Below are 23287 nucleotides of genomic sequence, written 5' to 3'. Positions count from 1 at the left end.
CCAGTGATGGTGAAGCAATTCTAGACACAACCCATACAGTCGGCTACCTGCTAGCACCCAGAGCAGGGCTGGCCCCTCCAGAAAGGTTATTTTAAAATAATTATTTCCCTGGGCCAGAAAACACCAAAAGGTCTCCCAGAGGTAACAAAGGCAGCAGCGATAGCCAGGCTTACTGGAGCTCCCCTCTACATCGGCAGCTGCTGGGCCGGCACTGGAAGGGCAATGGGAACCTTATAATTCAGTACCGATAGCAATATATATATAAAATATTTTAATTTTGTATATAAATAAAATTTATGTAAATATAAATAGAAATAAATAATATTATTTAATAAAAAGTCAGGGATTATTTGTGAAAATATTTACAAGGTCTTAAAGAAAAAACACCACCAACAACCCAGCACTTTAATCAAACCACTGCAACCAATACACGTATCTATCTATAATCTGATATTATTTTTAATCCTTTTTTTAAATCCCAGTCACTAATGAGGGATAACGCTGGACTGAGGAGGGCCAAAGAGATTTATTGATACAAACTCAGAGACGTCGCTGTAAATCAGGACAGTGAAGAAGTATGCCACTGCTGGCTTATGTTCTCTTCCTGCAAAAGGACAGGGATGAATGAACAAGTGTCTGAATGAATGACTGAATAGATGAATGAATGAAAGAATGAATGCATAATGAAATAAATACATTAAAATACATTGCCAACTTGCTGGGCTCATGTAGCAAGTGAGCTTTTTGGGGCCTTTGTAAAAATACAGGCAGTGGTGTCCTGTGTTCTCACTTTTATTATAAATTAAAATTTGTTTTGCCCAATCCCTCCAAGTGCTTAATTTTTACTGGAGGTCAAAAGGTGCTTTGCATTGAGAAAAACTGCAGGATTTGGCTCTCTGTGCTCTCTGCAGCCCCATGGAGCTCCCCTTCCTGATGAGGAGCACCACACCGCTGGGGCTGGCTGCTGCCCGGGGACCAGGGGAGGACCCCAGGGATCCCCATGGCCACCATGCTGCTGTCTGGGTGACAGCTTCTGAGAAATCAGCAGCCCATTTCCCACGCCCCTGCAGCACCAAAGGCCCTTTCCTCCTCTCCAGCCACAACCCTGGCCCCGTGTTTGTGGTTCCTCTTTGAAATTTAGCATTATGCTTGCATGCCATGTATCAAAGTGGCATCTTTTCCTGGGCAAGTGGCAAGCAGGACAGCTGGTGGAAATCTTATAGGTACCCAGTGACAGTTGTAGGCTTTTCTTCAAAAGGTGCCAGCTATACAAAGAACATGCCAAATGTCTCTGCGAGCTCCAGCTTGCAGAAACCACATGCCTGACTTCATGGGAACGGTTTTATTCATTTTGAAAAGACTGTGGTGAACTGAATTTATGTATTTGTTTCTGAAATGCATCTCTGTTTTGAACTGCACAATCTGATTAGCTGAAAGTCACTTGCATTTTGTTCCCCTTTCCTCTTCTGTAACGATAACCTGGAGGATGAAGCTCTTCCAGCTGGAGATGAAGGTCCTCCAAATGAGAAGTACAGAGTTATGGGTGCCAATTTAATTAGATTTCACGGATTCACACACAAATGGAAGGATTTCTGTAAGGAAAGAATATATTCAACGTGAATAAACAACTATTTTTTAATTGACTAAACCAGCAGCTTTATTTCCCACTGCTAATATTTCTGTCCATCAGGTCAGGGATAATAAAACAAAATTCTCAGAGAGTTCACTCAAACCTTGGCTTTTCTTATTGAAAGTGCTCCTGTTCATAAAACCTACACATGCAAATACAAAATAAACAGTTAAATGTTTGCCTTATCTGTGTCTGTATTTCCCAAGGAGAGGTTATTTTTACCCAGTTTTCACTTACAGCATCCTGCTGAAGTTTCTGGAGGAAAAAAGAAAAAGTCTAAAATTTGTTAATATTATTATCATTACCTTTGGGTAAATACATTCTTCTCTCTTAACGGAGTCAGTATTTTCATTCCATAGTAAGAACTTTTTCCATAGGTCTCCTCCATTCATGGTTAAGGTTAGTTCCTTTCCCCTCAGTTTTTGTAAGACAATTTTTTCCTTCTATTGAAAAGAAAAGCACAAAAAAAAAAACCCAACCCTGTAAGGGAACATGGCTTCTGGAATAAAAGAAAACAAAGTACACATTATGGAGTGTTTTAAAGATACACAAACACCAAAGTGCAATATACTTTACGAGGACCCAGGTTATGTGTTTTAAGAAACTGCTTCCAGCAGATAAAATAACTGCTAAAAGCAGGTGTTTATTCCAAAAGATGCAGCAATATTTTTCTGTCATATCACATTAAATCATTTATGCTGCATGCTGCTATGTTACACCACATCATGTTAGTACATATGGTGAAAAAACCGAAGTGGAGTAACATGATGTGACAGACAACATTTAGCAAAAATACTCACTTATTTGACTCAGATACTTGCTATCAGTTTGAATCAGGGAGCGTGGTCCCAAGTGAAGCTGACAGATGGATGTGAACTCACTAAGGAACAGCATCCAATGTAAATCTGAAAGTTTCTTGCCATACACCTGGTCCTCATCCTGCCGGTGGTTACTGCTGTCCTCAGCTGCTCTTTCTCAGTATTTTCTTTCCTGCTGTAAGTAGTTTGACCAGTTGGTTGTCATTTATTTTGACATAACTCGTGACTTTCACGTGAGGGACTTAGCACGTCTTGGTATACTGGGTAGAGATGTGCTGTTAAATGACAGCTGATGGAATCACTGTAACAGTTCTGGTGTGAGCAAAATTGTGAATTACACCAAAAAAAAAAGTCAGAACTCTGTTTTTATGTATAGACAGGGTCTGTTTTAGGTAAGAAAAAGATTATCCCTGAAGGCACCTGTATTTAATACTGTAGCAAAGTCTTTTTTGATGGACTTAAAAATATTGAGACTTCTTTATTGCTCTTGGAGGAACTATTTCATGGTAATACTTCTAAAAAAAGTTTAGGAAAGAAGTGCATGTTCATGAAGATAAGTAAATCAAGTAATCAAATATAAGCCAGGCAGCCGTGATGCAGGCCTTGCCATACAAGGATTTTTATAATCGTCAGTCCTGATCTAGATGGTGACTTCCAACCCGCAGGGCAGTGCCTGCACAGCTACAGAACCACGATGGGTTTTGGCACTATCTGTCCTAGCAGAAATGAGGATGAGAGAACCTCGTTGCAGATGTCAGAGGGCTTCAGCGATGCTAGTGAAGGTATAAAGTGGTATAAAGCCTGGCTGTTGAAACATGAACAATTTACAGGTGGACTTGAAGATTATCCCTGTTCTGGTGGTAGAGCCAGAGACAGGCCAAGCTGCCAAGTGATTGTGTAGCACACCAAAGATCTCAAAGAGCTGTAGTGGTGAGTGTGTAGATGCAACTATAGAGAAAAGAGCAAGACAAGCAACAACGTGCAGGACTCTCAAATGAAAGCTATAGATGTCAAAATGTGAGTTTGTATTATGGCAGCAATTCATGATGCACGGTCCTTTGCCTTCTCACCCCTTGCAAAGGGAATTTTCAAGACTATTTGCATTCAGCCATTTGCTGTTCAGTCTCGATCAGCAGTTTGCAACCTTTGTCCAGATGCACTTTATAAAAGCAGCAATAAATGCTAGCAGTAACACTGATGACTGGAAGATGCACCTAAGAAATAACATGTGCCCATGTCACAGCAGAGATGCACGCAACCTCCTGGAGTGTTCACACAGGTATCAGCACACTGCCCGAAGGAGCTCAGGAACAGAGGTGTAATTGCAAAAGAAGAAAAAAAGAACAACGCTAACTGTAAGTTTACTTCGGTCTGTGCCATCTTATCCAATACTGCTAAAATGTATTATACTTGAGGAATTAATTCGGCCTGGCTCATGGGTAGTTTGGGAAAAGAGGACTGTTTTGCGTGAGCCCCTACACCGCTCTGTGAATCCCCTGCCAATGCTTGCTCTGTGAGCAGCTGGTATCACTGCATTTTGTGCTGATGTTGTTCACTCTTCTCAGGAAACCTCAGGAACCTTCTTGCCTCGGGCAGTCTCCTGAAGATGTGATGGGCTGGGATCTTGCATCAGCAATCAGCACTTCCTGCTGCCTTGTCTGTCCGTAAGCCAAGCGTGGGCTGGTGCCTCCGCAGGGATGCAGGGCAGGAGCTCCGGGGCCGGGGGGGGGGGGGGGGCGGGAAGCCCCAGCACAGCTGGGTTCCCTGAAATACAATGTGATAGCAGGCTGAGAGGCTTCTCCCAGCAGCCTAGGAGAGCTGAGCTGAATGAATCCTCATCCAAAAGGTAGGTAGCTGCTCCTGGTCAAACAAAACCAAAAAAGGCCCCGAGGCCCAATACCTAAAGAGGCGACGCCCACCTGAGAAGCTGCTAAGCACTGAGCAACCCCCACTGCTGCTGCCTCTGCATCATTTGTACATCCCTTATGCTCAGTCTGGATGCCATCCTTTACCAGCTGGCCACTGAAGTGCTTCTTGCTCTCGGTCACACCAATAATGCTTCTTGCTCTCGGTCACACCAGCATGTCCAGTGGCTTTTAAGAAAAGGTTTCTGCCTACCTGCCTAGGCAAAGGCGTCGTACCTTGTGCTTGCTTTGAGAGCTTGGTCTGGTGGGTGAAGGTGTTTTGTGAAAAGAAATCCTTTGAGCAAGTGTGCTATTCTCTTTCTACCTGATGAAAAACAATAAAAAAGTGATTAAATAATTAATACTGGATGTTTCTTAACAGTTGCTAAGAGGCTTACCTAATTTTCTGAAGCTTTTTTTTCTTAATTTAGGAATAAAACAGACATAATTGAGCATGCTATACAGAAGCTGCAAATAACACTCTGGAGAGAATTGAAAGAAACATTTCTTTGATTAGAATATTTTTCTCATTAACAGGATGTTCAAAATAAAGCAAAAATTTGATTCACAGAGCCTGTGGCAGTACCAAGTTAACACTGGTGTGCTCCCGCGTTTTACTTCATGTTTGCTAATCAATCAAAAAAGACTCTTGCTGGCAAGAAAGGTCACACCTTTCATCACAGAACCAAAACTTTTTGACAACAAACAATTGGATTTTCATCAGTCCGTTTAAGGTGGATTTCAGCATGGAGGGTGAAAGCTCATGGTGGTGGGATGGAGAACCATGCTCTCTGGATAGTGGGTACCACATACTGTCAGTAAAGGGACTGTCTCAGCTGTATCAAGGTGTGATGCTGTTCTAAAACAGTGACTTCTAAGTTCATATTATTTGGAGAAGAGAATAAATACTGTTTGGGTAGGTATGGGTGTGCAGTTTTTCCTCAGGAAATAACATCAGGGTTAAGGCACCTGTGCATGCTGTGGTCAGGGTGCTGCAGGACCAGCCAGCCTGCAGAGTGTTAAAACCACATTCCTCCATTGTATACTCTTCTCTGTTTTATCTCAGGATAGAAACAAACCCTCTGTGCCTCTACCATGGCCTTCTAGTTCTATTCTTTGAATATTTTTTTAAAGGTCTGTACTCTGATTAATACCCCAAATTTTCTCAGCAGTTGGAAAAAAACCCACAACCCTACATTGTTTTCCCAGACAGAAAATACAGCCTGGTACTTTCACAAGCAAAACAGTCCCCATGCAATTTCTCCTTTCTTTCTCCCCATTTCTTCCACTACAAGCGGAGGAACAGCCCCGCTGCCCTTTCTCAGCGGGTGAGGGAATGGCTGTCTCCCTGGGAGCAGTCCCTGCTCCTCCCTGGGTGCAGATGGGAGCTGGAGCAGGGGCTGTGAGCAGACGTGGCCAGAGCACACCGCTCGGCCCTCATCTTCACCATCTCCCGGGCTCTTCCGCAAGTCACAGTCATGCCCTTGAAAGAACTGGGGTGAAATCAGAGAAGCAATCATGAAATACCACTGGTTTTGTCGTTTTTCCTTCCCCTCCGCTGGACGCACAGACATCCGCTACCTCCAAGGAGTCTCCCAGGCGCTGACAATAGTAGATCCCAGACTTACCCCTCGCCAGGATTTACACCCTCATTCTGCTGGAGAAATCATTGATATGAAAAGATGCACACGTTGCCTGCAGCTATAGCACATATTGCATGGCATGACACACACATAAGTGAGATTAATTTGAGTTCTGGGCATCATTAGCTCAATTAAAACTGTGATTTTTTAGTTCAGACCTACAGGCCATTGCAGAGAAGAGTAATCATAAGACAGAAACGAGTTCCCTAGTTAAAAATTAATTCCCTAGACTAAAAATATAATCAAACGATGTCTACAGTATTTTATGAAGAGCTGGGAGGATAATAAAATTTAAAGCAGCGCAACATTTGCATTTTGTTCGTTTCTATCCATATTTTTCCATAGACTGCCTTTCTGTGTGCTTGTTAATCATATGCACTGCTACAGTCCTGGCATTTTAAGATCACTGTTCACATCAAGATTGAAAGGAAACTAATTACAATCACATTCCAGGGTGGTTGTTTAAAGCTCATACAGCGCTGACTACAGCACGGGAGCCTTGACCTTTATTTGTAAGCATGAAAATAAGGTAAAGATGAAAGATTGCTTTTCATCCAGCTCACATGCGGGGATCAGGAGGCCCTCTGGAGAAGCAGGAACGTGGTAAGTCCCCGTACAGTCTCTCTCCTCACTGCCTCTCCCAGGCTGGCAGCAGAGGCCAGTAGTGCTATGCAGAAGCTGTGCTCCACTGCAGCGAGGTGAGCGCAAGCACGGCGTTATTTTGCAGCTCTCCCTTGGGCTGCTGGAAGAACAGGCAGTGAAGAAGCAGACCCCAGGACACCATTGCTCCCACCCCCATGCAGAGCTTTTAGGTGAATGGTTCGCACGGCCTAGTGCCCCGCGCCACGCTGAGGAGATGGTGGCAGCACGTGCAGGCTGCCTGCGGGCGAGGGCCGTAGGCGGCACTACTATCCCTTCTGCTGCTCACTGTGGCTTAATAGCACTAGTAGGATCTAGGTGGACACATCAGGGTAGCATAAGGTCCCCCTAACCTGAGGGGGTACAGGTAATCCTAATGCTATCACTGATTTCATTAGGTGTGAATGCATTTAGAACATGCTGGACAGCAGATCTATTCAAGGGATTTCACCTGCCTCTGTGCGCCTGAATTTTCAAAACTATAAACATTAATAAATCTTTACTGTGCTCAAAAGAAGCTGAGAGGGAGTTACCCAGACAGGTTTCAGCCCAGGAGCTGCCGATGTGTTTGCAGCGAATGCTCCTTTCAGTACCGTGACCCGGCGTTCAGAGCCCTGCCACTGCCACGGCAAGTGCCAGCCCCCGACGGATCCCCTCAGTCCCCCCTTCCCCCTGTTACTGCAGCTCCGCACCGACACGAGTTCACTGAGGAAAAGTACACCGGCACCGACCTGAAGCGATCACATTCCCCCGCGTTCAGTGCTGCGTTTACCCTGCACAATCGTTTCTTTTGCCAGGCTCCATCTTCTAGCAGAAATCACCATCAGAGCCCTGAGGTCCGGTGGGTTTATTGGCAGTCCCTGCCAGGTAATTTCTATCTCCTGGCTGGAAAAGTTCTATTTCAGGAATTAAGCAATGAAAGAAGGGAAACTCATCCCACAGGGGCTCAGAAATGCCCTGCAACCCACAGCCCCCAGCGGGTCGACTGCAGGCACCTGGCTGCCCTTGGGGCTGAGAAGCAGAGACAATTTTGCAACACTCTCCTGGAGTATTCTGCTTCTGTCTACATTCTTCAAAGCAAAAATTCACTCTAGCAAATATTTACAGAAACTAGAGAATAAAATAAAGACCAGTGAAAGCTGCTGCAGTGAACTTCTAATTACAATCCACAAAGTGTTTATGAATAAATTTATCTATTATTTGTCTAGTTCTAGCACTGCTAATACTTTGCCTCGTACCATTACAGGCTGAAGGAAACAATATGCAGCATGAAAATGAAAACAATTTGACTTAATTATTTACACCATTACCACCCCTTTGAATTAGGCCCTCCATTTCTTCAGTATTTTGTAAAATTTAACTGGTAATTATGCTTGCTTAATTAATTTTATTTATCTACTACTACAATAAGATCAAAACAAAAAACCTACCAGAATGCAAAATGCCAGCTATGTCCCCTAATTGTAAATGTTGCTTTTAAGCTTCTATGATAAAAATGTAGTATTTTGTACCATTCCCTTTAAAGTGTGCTTGGCTATACTCCAATACTATTTAAGTATAAACAGGAAAAGCCTTGGAGGACAAGTAATCATACTTAAATGACACAAAGATCATTAAAATAATGTTCCAAAAACATGGCAAAATTAGACATCGCAAGACCGTTTTCTTCTGTGAAGTGTTTCACCAGATGGTGAAGAGTGCTGAAATAGTAGATCTGAAAGGAAAGAAAAAACATTTCCAGTTTTCTCACGCTAGCGCCGTACAGCATGCGCAGCTCTCATCTGAGCTTGTCTGAAGTGGCATCTCACACCTTGGCTTAATCAAACATTCAAGCTTAGGATAACATCGAGGTGTCTAAGTGAAGCTCAAGGCTGAATCACAGTCTGGGAAATCCCTGCTTTATTCTATTAAAGTTGTCAACCAGATTTATTCAGAGATGAGAACAAATGAGCGTGTCAGCATAAGTTATTGTGGTAATTTGTGAAACTCTTAATGAGATATTTTCAGAGCTCATAAAAAGGAAGAGCTATGTCATTAAATTACTGCACAATAAGTGCATTTTGATACAGGAAAAGCACTGGGTTTTTATCAGAAATGACACCCTGCGTCAGTGGTGATGCATCAGTGAGCTATTAGTATTTAAATACAAGGATCTAACAACCATCTCAGAAAGTCAGTGCTTCATCGTATCAATGGGACAATGTTTATGTATGCTAGCTGCCATGTGAAACGGCCACAAGTGGGATGACTCTGCACCATTACCACTAGGTATGTTCTCTTCTGAAGGACTTGACAAAGTTCCTTTCTACAGGGCTTGTTATACCTTCAGGTATCACTAGCTTTTTTGCTAGCTTTGTCAGTAGAAATATATAGAAAACTAATGATTTGTTAAAAGGCCCTCTAATTTTGTTACTCAGATATTTAAAGGAAATTCTTCTCTTGGCTAGGAGTTTCTACTTTTAGGAATATTGGTGAACCCCCAGTATCTGTCTGCCAGCCACCCATCTGCTCAGGAACCTCTAATTTTTGTTTATGTATAGTTCAGGGAATCTGTAAGTGAACAAGGTGAAATCTTTGAAGGTCCTGAAATCATTAGTGGTTTCTGCTGACCCATTACCAATCCTAGGTCCCTGTGGAAAGGCCTGTCACTTCCTAGGAGATAGCAAAGTCACAGTGGGGACAAGAGCTGCCCTGCCCCCTGTGGAGGAGGAGGTTTCTCATCAGCTGAGCACAAGTGGCTGAGCTGAACTATGGGGAAGAGGGTGTTAATGTTGGGTTTCTTAACCATTTCCTAGGGAACATATGTGGCAAATCCAGATCCACAGGAAAGCAGAGCCTGAAATGAAAGGTGACTTCATTCCCGATTGGCAGCCATTCTAGTTCCATGCTGGGCAAGGGAACAGCCTCTCATTCACTATATTACAAATATCTTTGCACTGAGTACTCATGATGCCTAAATAACAGCCTGCATACTGCATTTAGTATACTTCCACTATCCAGACTTAGCAATAAAAAATAAAGCAAAAAATCCACCATGACTTTACATACATCCCCATTCAGTGAACATTCAGAAATGAGGTTTGCCAACTGGAAAGGATTAATATAATTTTAGCAATCCAGTTCGTCTGTTTGCACCCAGCTCATCTGCTTAACTAAAAGATGGAGCATGGATGGCTTTCAGTAGTCTCTGTTTAACAAATGACTGCTTTTAGCCCACTCCTCGAGGACAGATGACTGTTTGGTGAGCAGACACCGTAGGTGACATTAACTGTCATCCTTACCATCCTTCTCAGCTGGTTGCATTGGTGTAGGACGGAAAGTGTCCCATAATCTGAAAAGATGACTGTGCTCTGAATGGCTGTGAGCTTGCACTGACCCCCAGTGTTATTTCCAAGCTCAATAACCTGGGAAAGCCGTGTCTCAGTGATGCTCTGTGCCTCAGTTTTCCACCTGTAAAACCAGCAATACAAGAGCATTGCTAAAACATTATTGTCTTTTCCCTTACATGGTTTTCTCTTTAGAAGGGCTCTTCTAGGAACACCAAATCCTTCTGAAAACTTGATTTACGAAAGAACCCTTGACAACACTTGGTAACCTCTCCGTCTTCAGCAAGGGACAGGCTTTATTCTCCAGTCTGAGCTTAATTTTGTTTTTGGAACTGTATCATGGAGGCCTAGATGAAATTCTTGCTTTGTGTTCAAGAAAGTCACCCCGTGTTTGCATGTGCTTTGACAGAAGCCGCTGTTCTCAGTACTACACTGCCAATATGGAGTGCTTAAAACTGGGAAAGCTCCAGCTGTACATCTATTTTATATTATACCTAAGTTTTAGGCAAAATATCATTTCTTATACTTAAATACTAATGCCTTTGAGAGAGGGAGGAAACAAAAAAGCCTGGATTGAGCAGCAAATACAACAAAATCAAATCCTTTAACATGCTATGCCACTAAGAAAAGAGCTCTGTCTCCAGCCAGCAGAGGTTGCTCTGATGTTAATGATTAATCATGGAACTTATTTTCACTAATAAATCACATGACAGAAATCAAACACAAATATTGAAATGATTAAATGATCTACAGGCCAGAATGTTATGAGACCTGCTGAGTGAGCATGGCCTGCAAAGCAGCAGTCCCTAGCCCATCTCTTCTGGACAACTTGCTGCCCACAGAGTTTTCCAGTGCTGTGATGCAGCCACAGCAGCCAGGCAGGCTGCAGGAACAGCAAAGCATTGCCAGCGCATCGCTCAGCCAATCCTGCTCCCCATGAGGTGGTAGGAACTGGGTTTCCTGGTTTAGCATGTAAATTCTGTCACTCTGGCCCTTAAAAATCAAGGTTTTGTTCAACGAGGACTTGTGTTGATTTTAAATGGATACATGAATTGAAATAAACAGATTATTTGCCCTTATTTACCAAACAAGATTTTTTTTTTCTTTCCCAGTTATTAATTTCCTTAAATGTAAAGTGACATCTCTAAAATGAAAACAGTTTATTGCTTGCCAGGAGCAAAGCCTGCCTAATTTAAGAAATTCAGAATTAAAGCTTTTGAAGCATATCAGGGCATGTTTATAAAACAATTATCATTGCAAACGTTATCTCTGCTCAATACAGCCTCTCCAGGCCACTACCAAAGCCCAAAACCTCAGTACCAGTCTTCCCCACCCTGAAATGTTTCATCAGTTGCATAAAATCAGGTCATCCTTTGATTGCAACTTTCCTATCTCGACTCAGGCATTCAATACCAAACCAAGACAATCTGGAACATATCTGACACTGAAAAAAAATAACTTGATGTTTAAAATTAAGTAGTAGGCTCATTATTAATAACTGACAGCAGACAAAGGAGTGCAGTGACCTCTCCAACAGAGCATTTAAATCTTTGCACAACATGCTCTGCTTGTGCTAGGCTGGTTTCACAAACAACAGCTGTGTAGTTCGTTAACATATGAATTCCCTTGAGGTAATTTGGAGGAGCCAAATGTGCTAAACTAAACACCTCATTAAAACAGTACTTTAAAAAAAACAAAACAAAAAAATGCAACCAAACCCCAAACTAATTTCACATTCCACTTTTGCATGTGGAGATGCTCGGTGGAGAATATTCTGTTATATAGAATTCATTCATCTGTGATGTTGGAAATAGGGGGTTTTAAAATCGGTAATATGGGTTTTTCTCTGCTAAGATGCACTTGAGACTAAAGTGTCTTTGAAGTGTATTCTTTCACAAAGAAGCAATTAACTAGGACAATAATGTTTTCTTTTCCTCCCTGTTTCTAAGTTGAACTCACAGGCCACATGTTTGTGCTAAAATATGCGGGACCTCATTTCTCTAGAGTCTGGGGAGCAAATGGACACAACCAAAAAGCATCGCTCCGGCTGGTCTCAGATGGGGTCAAGGCAGAAGTGCATGCAAGTGTCCTTGGGGCCACCATGTACCCCAGGACAGCCTTGCAGAGATTTTTCAGGAAAGTCCTCTGCCACAAACACTGCTGGTCGAGCAGTGCGGTGTAAGCCCAAGCAACCACGCAGAAGACGTACAGTCCAAAGGCACTGGCAGAAACACCTCCCCTTGCTCCTGCAGAGGGCTCAGATGCCTTGGTTGAAGCTTGTCACCAAGAGTAACTTCTTACTACCCTTTTTTATTTGTATAATTCTGCTAGTAAAGAGTTTCATAAGCTCCTTGGTGCTGCCACTAAAATCCCTTCTGGAAAACAGCCTCTCCTGGCCAGGTAACACCGCCCTGTGAAACACTGGAGTTCCAATGACTCCCGTGGTGTGGCTGTTCCAAGCACACAGAGAAAGTCAGACTTTTTCAGAAAACTACTTTTCTCACCACCCCCCTTTGTCTCCAGCTGAATTTGTTGGTGACGGGAATGAGAGATGTGACTGACACATTTCTGACAGTCTACAAGGAATTTTAAAAGAGTAAGCCACTGATAAAGAGATTGAGTCCCTAAAACTGCCTCCCTCCAAAAATATGTAAATTAGTCACCCCTCTTTTATCTATGGTTTACTGTTGGCATCAAGAGTATTTTTTTTTAAAATAGATGCTCATAGAATTTATTAATTGCTAAATGAGACTGCAAATCTCTCAAAAATTTAGATGTAGTGTCAGGTTTTGATAGTTATCTTAAGACAAATGACTAGGAACTTTTTGCTCCTACAGTCTTATGAAGCAACAGCCTTTTTTCCTTCAGAAAATTACAGTTTAAGTTTAACATAACATCAGTTAATATCCTGGATAACCTGAAATTAAAGGATGCCAATAGGTTAGGGCTATTGGATTTTTTTTGTTGTCTTCCTTCAAAATTCTTATTTTAGAGCTCCAGTCACACCTATTTTGTGTTTCCCATATCAGGAAAGACATCAACCTAATTAACAATGATAACTTGGAACTTCCATAAGAAACATTTAACATGGATAAAACCAACAGAAGTGGCGCTGAAACATCAACATCGAGGAGCTTATGCGTACTCTATAAAAGCCTTTACATTCCTGAAACTTAGGCAAGAAACTTGGTTTTAGGGAGACAAAAAACCACCCCACCCCTACTATCTTATTTTTGTTCACTTTAAAGCATAGCTTTGTAATGTGTTGGAATTCCTCAAGGTTTTGTAAATACTTGTCTGAATTCCTCCCAGGTATTAGTATGTCATCCTAAACCCAGAAAATACTATTTATTCTCTGCAGGACTCAATGCATTCTTCTTTGAAATCCTGCAGGTAACTGGCTCCCTCCCAGGGTAATCTTTCATACTTCAATAAGCACGTATGTGTGAGTTCAGTCAGAATTAGTATTTTTTAAAAATTCCAATTCCTCCGTTGCTTCCAGACTTTGGCCAAGTGCACTTTGGAAAGCTCCATTCCCCCTGCCAGTTTTATAAGTAAATCCTGTGGTCTGGGGATTTTTGATGGGCACACTGAATGCAGCTTGCCCTGGCTTCCACATGTACAATCATTCCCACTCTTCCAACCCTTGCTATTGCTTTCCCACCATTTCTTTGCCTGTGTTCCATACAATTATACCTTTAACAAATGTAAACGTTCTTACCACTTTTCCTTCAGCACTGTTTTCAGCTTGGTAAATTCAACTTTGACTCTTTCTTTTCCCATTGGCATTTATAATGTTACTTTCCAACCTAGCTTGAAGTTTTGTCTGCTTTTTCTGGTTTAACAGCTCACACCTGCAGGCAACACGAGCCTCCTCTCCATATATCTTGCAATAAATACAGGCAGTGGTCCTGCCCTTACCGGGTTTAGTGCATCCCAGTTAATGAAAGAAATGCCGTGGGATAACCTTTGAGATCATCCGAGCTGTGCCATTACCATCCTGACTGCCCTCCACCCTCCAGACACAATGCAATCAAGCCCATTGATTTTAAAACTCTGCCACATTTTGTGGCCTTAAATTGAGCTCAACAGCTTCTCTAGTGGCAGTTCCTTCATCTACCCAACATCCAGCAGCTTCTTTCCAGTTTGGGGAATTTGATACAAACAACAAATTGATTTCTGAGGGTCTTTTTCATAGAATTACTATAACAACAAGCACAATCATTTAAAGCATGCCAAAAATTCAGAGTTTCTAGCTGGTTTCTGAGATGCGACTTAAATTGTTCTATTCAGGAATTTGTGGTAGACACGGTGTTTTGCAGAGGCTTTGTAAGGACTTCAGAATCCATCTCGCTGCCTTGTGGAAAGCCTGAGACTTCGAGCATTGCATCTGCAGCATAAATCTTTACACTTGATGTTTACTGGTAAGCAAAAACTCCTATGCATACAGCTGCAGAAAATACTATTCAAGAATAAGAAGATTTTGAAATCTTTCTCTTTTTTCATTTATCTGGAAAGTCTGTCATACATAGCTTTTTTTAATCTATGAACTTTTTTTAAAAAAATCCTGTCATTACTATTTTTCTGATGAACAAAAAAAAAATCGCCACAAAACAGATGCAGAAGACAGTGGAAATCTTTGTGAAGAAGCAACTTCAAAGCAGCACTTTATTTACTGGAAAGCTATCATCTTGGATCCTAATACAAACCAGAGCTGCAGCTGAGCCTGCCATACCACTGCAAGTGTAAATCCTAACCCAAGCAAAACCAACAAATTCAGGTTACATCCTCCCCCTAAAAACACTAAAAAAGCACACTTATGTGCGAGAATAGCTTTTCACCCCCTCGGTGTATTGCCGGATTCCTTGTTCACCTCTACACTACCAAAGCAGCAGATTAGGGTAGAATCACTAAAACACCCAACATTTTCACTGTGCTATAATATAACTTCCAATACGACTCCTGTGCAGTCACTTCTGATTTACCCTGATAAGGAAGACTTGTTTCAAGGGATGCCCAAACCCCACAGCCACCCTTAATCAGCTTTATGTCTGGAGGATGGATTTCGCAGGCAGGAGGGCTGACAGCCTGCTCGCAGAGCTCATCCCCCAGCACCTGGTGGACCAGTCACTCTGGATCACAGTGGCACATAGTCGTTAGGAAAATCCATGGGATTGTTGCTTCTTCTAAGTCTCATTTGTTCCTTGAAAGGCAGGTCTATCACACTGCAAAGGCTGTACTAGCCCGCAGGAGCTCTACATTTTCTGTATTTCCATAAGTTTGTAGAAGCTTTCTACAACCTGGAAATCTGAATGATTCTTTCCTACTTATTTTGTCTCTTTTTTTTTAAAAACTAAACCATCGTCCAGGTTCCTTATGCCTATTTCTGCCTGTAGCTGGTACTACCACATAGCAATTTACTCTCCTTTGAAAGGCAAGTCTGGCTCTCAGAGGTGCCCTGCCTTGCTCTGAAAAATGAAATTTCATTCAAAGGTTCCATCATCTCCTGTGTTTAACAGTATTTCTCCTTTTCTGGTATGGAGAGCAAAAAAGGAACAGATCCCCACAGAACTGATCAAGTACAAACTCACATGTGCCACACCAAAGTTAATCATTGACTATAAGTAAAATAGATTTAAAAGTCTTTTCAGAGTGGTAAGATTCTAGAGGAAGAGATCAAATTACTTGCTTTTATATTGCCATAAAGCTACAGAGATTTTTTTTTCTCTTGAGAGTTCTGAAAAGATCACAACTTTGTCCTAGGGCCAAGTCAGTTAATAACAGCAAACTCCCACTGATACTAAAATCAAACATTACTATTATTAGGAAATAACTGAGGATTAATAAACATTTTTAAACTAAATTACTGTGACCTTTTACCTTACAGAGACAAATTATAGAAATACTTTCACCTTGACAATATTAAAAATACCAATTTTTTGGTATTCAGTAAAACTTACTACATCGTCCATAGAGTACTATTGCATATCTGTTACTGAAAAAATAAAAGTAGTAAAAGATTTTTAACTAAGTGAGCAACAAATAAATTCATCCCTTAAGACAAGAAGGACATGTATGCATGAAAACAGCCCCCAATAAATAACGAGAGGATTAAACACTTGCAAATTCTTCAATGATGAATTAAATAATGGACCAAATATAAGCTTTCCTTGCCCTCCCTGCTCAAGATTTACACCACTAATCAGCCAGTTTTCAAATCCTTAATGTTCTAAAGCATTTGCCTTTAAGGCAGCAGTAATTTAAGACTGCTACCAAAATGAATGTTTTTCCATTAGGCAAAATAATTATGTCATACATTCTATCAGTGTCCTTGGACTTAAATCTTTTTAGTGCAGGAAACTGTCAGTCAGCTACAATTTGATCAAAAAACTTGATCAAAAGCTGCTGCATATAGAGAATGCAAATAAAAAGCGACTTTTCTATGTACCACAGTAATTCAAGGCCATTCATAAAAATTAACAGCTTAATGACAGGGCATGTGTCATCATACAGGTCTGGCACCTTTTGAGGAAGGCATTTGAATATTTATGCGTTTTGAGGCCAGCATCAATATCTGTGCACATTCAGTTTGCAAATCCCTACATCAGAACTCACTCATATATATTTCACTGACTTTTCATGGGGTTGTGGGATTGTAATTGTGAAGTCAGTAAATTTTTACAGTATATGATTACTTGCCTGTTGCTTTTGAATTCTCAGCCCACGTGAGGCATGCACTACTGCCCCTTACTTTTGCAGAACAAACACGGAGCATTTCTGCTTGGGATATGCTCCAAAATTCACCCCAAGGTTAAGAACTTAGGAGAAGTTAAAGGGATTAATGTATTACTTAACTGGTGTTCTGGAGCATTTGAAAAAAATAATATTTGCCTCATTTAACTGAAACTTGCACTTATCATAAAGCCTCATCTCCTGCAATTAGATCCTGCCACACAAGGAGCCTGAGCATCAGATTGCTCCCATCGTCTCCATCATTACACAGTATTACCTTGAGCAAATACTTTGACCTTCCTGTGATTTAATGTTTATCTATCTTTTCTTTGGGGAGCAGGTTTGTCTGCCAGGAAGCTGCTGGCCTGTAAGGCAATTTTAGGCAACCCCATGGGAGAGCAGGGGTGGCTGCAGGAGCAGCCTGTCTGCCTGTAGCCTCTCCCAACGTCACTTTGAGATGTATGACTATTAACATGTACACGTGCATCTCACTTGGAGAATGTGACTTGACCCTTTTAATCAGGACACCTGGTCTTATTCTAGTACTTCTCTGGGTACTGGCTATGTTCTTGGAATGAGGCATCTGGGTTGCACACATGTCAATGGAAAAATCCCAGGTGTGTGGGAGTGCTGAGACAGACATCTGCAAAGAAATGGAGCCACCGATACTTGTACAGATCTCTGTGTACATGACGGCCACTTAGCTAACAACTGTCCTCTGTCCCCCTGGGACAGGCAATGTGGTAATGCAGTCGCTGCAAAGCACTCACAGCTGACCCAGTGATAGATGGTGCATTCTCAAATGCCAGGATAATCAAAATAGTTTTACATCACCTGAAATACCAAATAACTGCCAGAGCTAAAGGCCTCATTCTAAGATGGCAAATCCTTCACTTTTTGCTATGCACTGCTCTCTTCTGATCTTTAACTTGCAACCTGCACAGCTGCATTCTGTGCATGTCCACAGCTATGACTGCAACCCCAGCTTTGCTATAGCTGCTGTAGGTAGGAATACCACATGAGATAGATTTAACCATCATCACAGATCTTATTGCCCATACAGGTGTGGTTAAAGTAATAAGAGCGTGCCAGCATCTTGAAAAAAATCATACCTTCTATTGCTGCACAGGCATGCTCATCCTTATTCATGCAATGAAAACTTGTATTGTGGACTGGGTTCTAGCGTAGTGCCCTACCTGGTGTAATAATAAATTATTGTAGCAAGACCATATACATAAAGAGCACTGATTTTCTTTACCAAGTTATCAGAACTTTTCTTAGAAAAGCAAACCCACAATGTGGGCTCCCCATTTCATCGCAGACTATGCGCCCTGTTGCTGGAGTGTGTGTGCGTGTGGCACTATTAAAATACAGAGCCTGAACTTCAGTCCCTATTAGGCATCCCAGCTGTTTGAAGATAAACTGTGGGAAAGCGCCACTAGAGGTCACTCAAAATTAATTGTTACCTAATTAGCACATTTTGACCCTACGTTTTAGGACGTTCTACCACTTTCACATTTAAGGCATAGTCAGCTTTGACTCTTCAGCTAATCCTGACCAAACTCAGAAAAGCTGGAGACAGAAAAACCTTCTCTCAGCTCTTCCCTCATTGAGTCTTCCCAAGGCTCCCAGATCTGCAGGCAGCAAGTCACTCTTCCCTCAATGAGCTTGATAATGCCCGCAGTGATGAACCTCCGGAGCTGTTGGGTTTAGAGGCATTCGGCCTTAGCTGTGTTATCTCGAGTAGCTGGTCACCCATTTTGAAAATTAGACAGAAATGAATTGTACAAGTGAGGGAATATATAGGGGAAAAAAGTCTTAATGTTTCCAGGTCCTGTAAATTCCTGTGAATTTTTAACCGCTGCTGTGTAGAAGAAAAAGTAGATCTTTATTACAATTGTTTGACTAACTAAAACAAGTGAAAAGCAAAGTTTAAATCTGATTAATGGGCATGTGTTGAAATATCTCTGCATGTGTTTAATCAAAAGCAGATGTTCTATTTGCAGGGTTTTTTTTTCCATAATCTGTGAAAACGATGCTAGCAATTTACTTGCCAAAGACAAGAGGAAAAAGGATATTAATTAGTATGTTCTATAAGGTTAAGACCATCAGCTGCTGGTGCACATACATACATCACCTGATATATGTAATTAAGCACACTTGAGGGACAGAGTCCTCCCATTGCTCAGTAGGTAAATCCTGTTTGACCAAAATGAGAAGACCTTAATTTCAAATGCAGCTCAGTGCAGGAAAAATCTTGAGCAACCAAGCTCCCATAAAGTATGCTCTATTGAAAATGACCTACTCTAATTTCTCTTTTTGGGTTACTGCTGATCCTCTTTCCCATTCCTACCCCTTCCACTCAGTTTAATTGACAAAGAGTAGATTAGCTAGTCAGTTTATCCATATGTATGAACATGACAACTGTAAAGAATATTGCTGTTTCCTGAAAAAATAATTTAGTAACCTCACAAGACCAGCTTGTGTGCAGTTGAGGGGAAAAACACACATTCAAACACCGTAAGATGAGCAAGAAATTTATCAGAGACTCTGGTATCCTAGTTGCTTCATCAAGGTAATAAATAAATAAATAGATTTTCAGCATCTGAAAAGTGACATGGGTTCTTTCTCCACTTTCTAGAGATTATTCTTGCAGAGGTAGAAAGGCTGAATCAGCCACAAAATAGCATATCCACAGACTCAACTAATGGGATTTAGATGTAGTTATATTTTGTAAAAAAATGAACCATCCTCTAAACTTCTACCCAAGAAGCCTGTAGGACCTGTGGCAATAGGACAAGGGGTAATGGTTTTAAACTTAAGAGGATGTATTCAGACTAGATTTAAGAATATGAGGATGGTGAAATACTTGAACAGGCTGCCCAAAGAGGTGGCAGATGCCCCATCCCTGGAAATAGTCAAGGTCAAGCTGGACAGGGCTCTGAGCAATCTCATCTAGTTGAAGATGTCCCTGCTCATTGCAGGAGGATTTGACTAAATGACCTTTAAAGGTCTCTTCCAACCCAGGCTATTGTATGATTCTATGAAGCCAGCCAAGTAAATGAAAATAATTTTCTTCCTTAAAACCTGTAGCTATTGAATAATAATAACTACCATTTCAAGGTCTTCCATGATCTGAGGAATCCTTCATCTGCACATACTTCATATGACCCAAAGACATCAGCTTTCTACTGCTGATGAAAGTTCTGCCTTGTGTCATGCAATAACCTCCACCTATCCCCTAGGAAAAGCTCTGACCCTTTGGTGACCACATCGCTCCTTCTGAGGAAGCAGTTAGCAGCACATGGTCCCTTTAGTTAGTCCACACTGTATTTGAATGAGAAAAGTAGTCTTATGCTAGGCCTATAGCCACATCTTCTCCATTTTAAAAAGGACTGGATAAAGAAGATTAAGGATTGTTTAACAGAAACCCTACTTAAAAGCCAAGCTTACCAGAACCTCTTCTTTGGGAGACCTCTGCTACTGGAGCTCTTACTCGAGAAGAAGTAGAAGAGTTATTTAACACATTCACCTTCTCCTGAGCTTGCACAGAAATGCTTGCTGAACTGTCATCATGCAACAAAGTACAGATTTTTAAAAGTCAGGAAGGATTAAGATAGCAAGCAGCCAAAGTTTTAAACCTGAGGTAGAGAAATGGAGGAACAGGTTTGCCTTTTTTCCAAAGTAGTAGCTATAATTAGGGAAAAGCCAACACCAAAGAAGAGTTAATAAAAAAGGCCAATGATTGAAGAGTCTTACTGGATAAAATAAAAATCAGGTGGGCTCAGTCAGAGAAACTGCCATTCATTTTCAAGGAAAATTACAACTTTTGATATGCAAATAGCTGTAAAACTCCAAAAGTCTTGAATACCAGCTACCTAAATCTATCAGTTGCCCCAGATGGGTTGCCAGAGAGCGATTTTTTGCCAATTATATGTCCCTTGTTCCCCGATCAGTCTATTTTTCTATCCATTGTTGTACTGGCAGCTATCGTAAAATATTCTCAGTTGGGGTAAATAACCCCCTATTCCTTTCCTTTTCAGCTTCCAAAAAGCATCATCTAGCAGTAAAGTTCCTAGCAAGATTTCTACCCAGCTGACACAACAATTTGCAAAGACTTCTTCTTCTCCCCTACAAACCTGCCTTTTATTCTGTATGCCTCATCATCAGAAACCTGATTTCCAATTTACAACATCTTCTAAATCCCAGTCACATGAGCTTCTTCCTCTCAATCCCCTGTACAGTTTTAACCCAAAAATTAGAAAGCGGGGAAAAAACCCCAAATTTTCTCTTCTTGTTGAAAAGCATGCTCCAATGTTTCTTACTAAATATATACATTGTATAATGCAATCATCAGGGACACACTTTTTTTTAATCAGACTTTTAAAAGCATTGAATGGTGAAGAATAAACATAAGCTTACTACGCAATCTAAAAGATTTCATAGAGATATAAAATCAGTTCATATATAGTGGGATTTAGGTGCTCTGACTTTTGGAATAGTTCAGTAAAGGTTCAAGTGTTGTTTCAAAATGAAGCACTGAAAACCAAGGGAAATGATACCATCCTAGCATATTAGTGAAGTTATAAAACAGAACTCACAGTGGGCATTATGACTGAATGTACAGAGAAGATAAACATCTGAACGCATATGGCTTAAGTTTTTTTTTCTAAACTAATCCATAAAAGGCTTCTGTAATTCTCTAAAAGCATGTAAAAATACAGACAATCCATTTCAAGCTTTCCTATCAATCCAATCAAAAAATCATAGGTTGCAAATGATAACAAATATCTGTGATACTAAAAATAACCTACCTTATTAAATTTAAACTGATTTACGCAATCTCAGTTACAATCCTTTCTGCTGCTTATGCTCCACTTTCCCTAAGGAAGGTCTGTGCTCAGCACTCCTCACAGCTTTGCACCTCCTGCTCCCCCAATGAAGAGATTCAAACATGCAAAAGCCTTCTCTCTTTTAAAGAACTGGGCTTGATGGAAGGATCTCAAATGAACCAATTAAAAAAGAAAGCATGTTTCCTAACTCAGCTGAAATTGATATAAGATGAACCTGGCAGAATTAGCACAGCTGTAGGAAATCAGTATAACAAAATTCAATAAAAAAAATATAAAACCATAAAAAGGGGAAAGATTTGGCCAGATCTCTCAGACAGTTGGTTTGACCTGCTTGGTCTCACTCTTATGTACTCCTAAGCACTGGGGGGTGTGTGCCCAAGTAGTCTGGTCAGGATCACTTGTGTGTGGTGGATGATGAGGGACACTGCTGACATCCACACTTTGTTTTCTGGGTTCTTCTTGAGTGAGGACAGGAAGCTAATTCTGGATGTCCCTTTTATGTGCTTTCAAAATTGATGTTGGCCAGGATATTTTGCCTCATTATTTTATGGTTCCAGTTCTGTTCTTCATCATCCTGTCACCTTATCTTTACGTTGTTTGGTTTCCATCTTCTATAGCAATTAGAAAGGTCATTGCTTTAACCCCTGTTTTGCTGTTTCTTCTAGTGCTTTCCTCACATTTCCATTCTCCTGCATTTATAACAATCACCAGCCTCCTGGTGTACCTGGGTACAAAACAGTCATCATAAAAATCATTAAATACCAGCTGGCTTTACTCTGTACTTTGTTTTCGTTACTTTACCATTATGGGGTACGTGGCTGCATACCCACATTCCAACATACACAGTCACTACCGCAGCAGAGAGATCCTGGGAGTGCCTGCTTTCTGTACGCAGATTTCTTTTGCCATTGCACGTGGCAAATCCTGGAACCACTGCAGCTTGGAAATTATCCCAGACGGGGCATGCAAGGGAGGTTCGGAATCACATATTGGAATCAAGCCCCCTACGTTTAGTGACAAAATCTTGGACATGGGCTCTAGCCTCTGAAGATAGGAATAAAAGAGGTGCTCAGCCAATATTATCGGGTAATGTGAAGATAACTACAGATAAAAAGGGCCTCCTTTGTCCATAAAGCAGCTGTTAGATTGGATTAAACTGGACTGAGACATGAAGAATTAGTGAAGATGTGGCCTGACAGTGCTGCTTTGCTGGTTATGTGCGTACAAAGACCTTCCCCAAGAAGGGTGAGTTTACAAATAGAAGGCATAATGTGGAGCTTAGTTTTTAAGATCAGCTTTGGACGTGTCTGGCTGCCCAGGGCTGGAGTTCTGAAGCTGTGAACAAGTCAGCAGATATTCAGCACATGGTGTGTAAGGCTAACCAGTAACATTATAGGAGAAGTAACTAAAAATGATATCGCTAGCCAAGTTTTTTCATATATTCACATGCCCATGAGCAGGTATTTTTTTTTCTTTCAGCATTCATGGTGGAATCCTGGAGAGGCACCAGAGGACAGTTAGCACTTCAATTAGCTCGCGCACTCAGTGTAAGCTCATCCCTTGGCATTGTCAATGACAGGCAGGTTGGCCATTGAGCCAAGTGAAAGCAGGACCAGAGCAAAACCTCCCCAGCCTTGGGCAAGAGAGCTGGGGGTGCCGGTCTCCCAGCACACCTGATGATACTGTCGCTCAGACAGTTTGCATAAAGGTGAAGCCCCGGGCCAAGAGGCAATGCTAAAGGC

The 23287-nt window shown here is 41.3% G+C and overlaps 1 long non-coding RNA gene across 6 annotated transcripts; it reads right to left on the bottom strand.

The window, feature by feature from the left end:
• Positions 1 to 507: 507 nt before the first annotated feature.
• Positions 508 to 21758, bottom strand: LOC114016098 (uncharacterized). 6 transcript variants are annotated; one of them, XR_008734478.1, is made up of 7 exons: positions 21507 to 21757; positions 9916 to 10084; positions 8065 to 8348; positions 7366 to 7519; positions 4590 to 4677; positions 1936 to 2129; positions 508 to 1592 (listed from the first exon to the last, which is right to left on the bottom strand). It is a non-coding gene; the product is annotated as an uncharacterized LOC114016098 (long non-coding RNA). The 6 variants fall into 6 exon arrangements; XR_008734476.1 differs by having other exon boundaries at positions 7366 to 8348; positions 21507 to 21758; XR_008734477.1 differs by having other exon boundaries at positions 1936 to 2073; positions 7366 to 8348; positions 21507 to 21758.
• Between the last annotated feature and the right edge of the window lie 1529 nt (positions 21759 to 23287).

Source organism: Falco cherrug, chromosome 11 (assembly GCF_023634085.1).
Source record: "Falco cherrug isolate bFalChe1 chromosome 11, bFalChe1.pri, whole genome shotgun sequence".
NCBI classification, from domain to species: domain Eukaryota; kingdom Metazoa; phylum Chordata; class Aves; order Falconiformes; family Falconidae; genus Falco; species Falco cherrug.
This window is presented reverse-complemented; position numbering and strand designations above follow the sequence as displayed.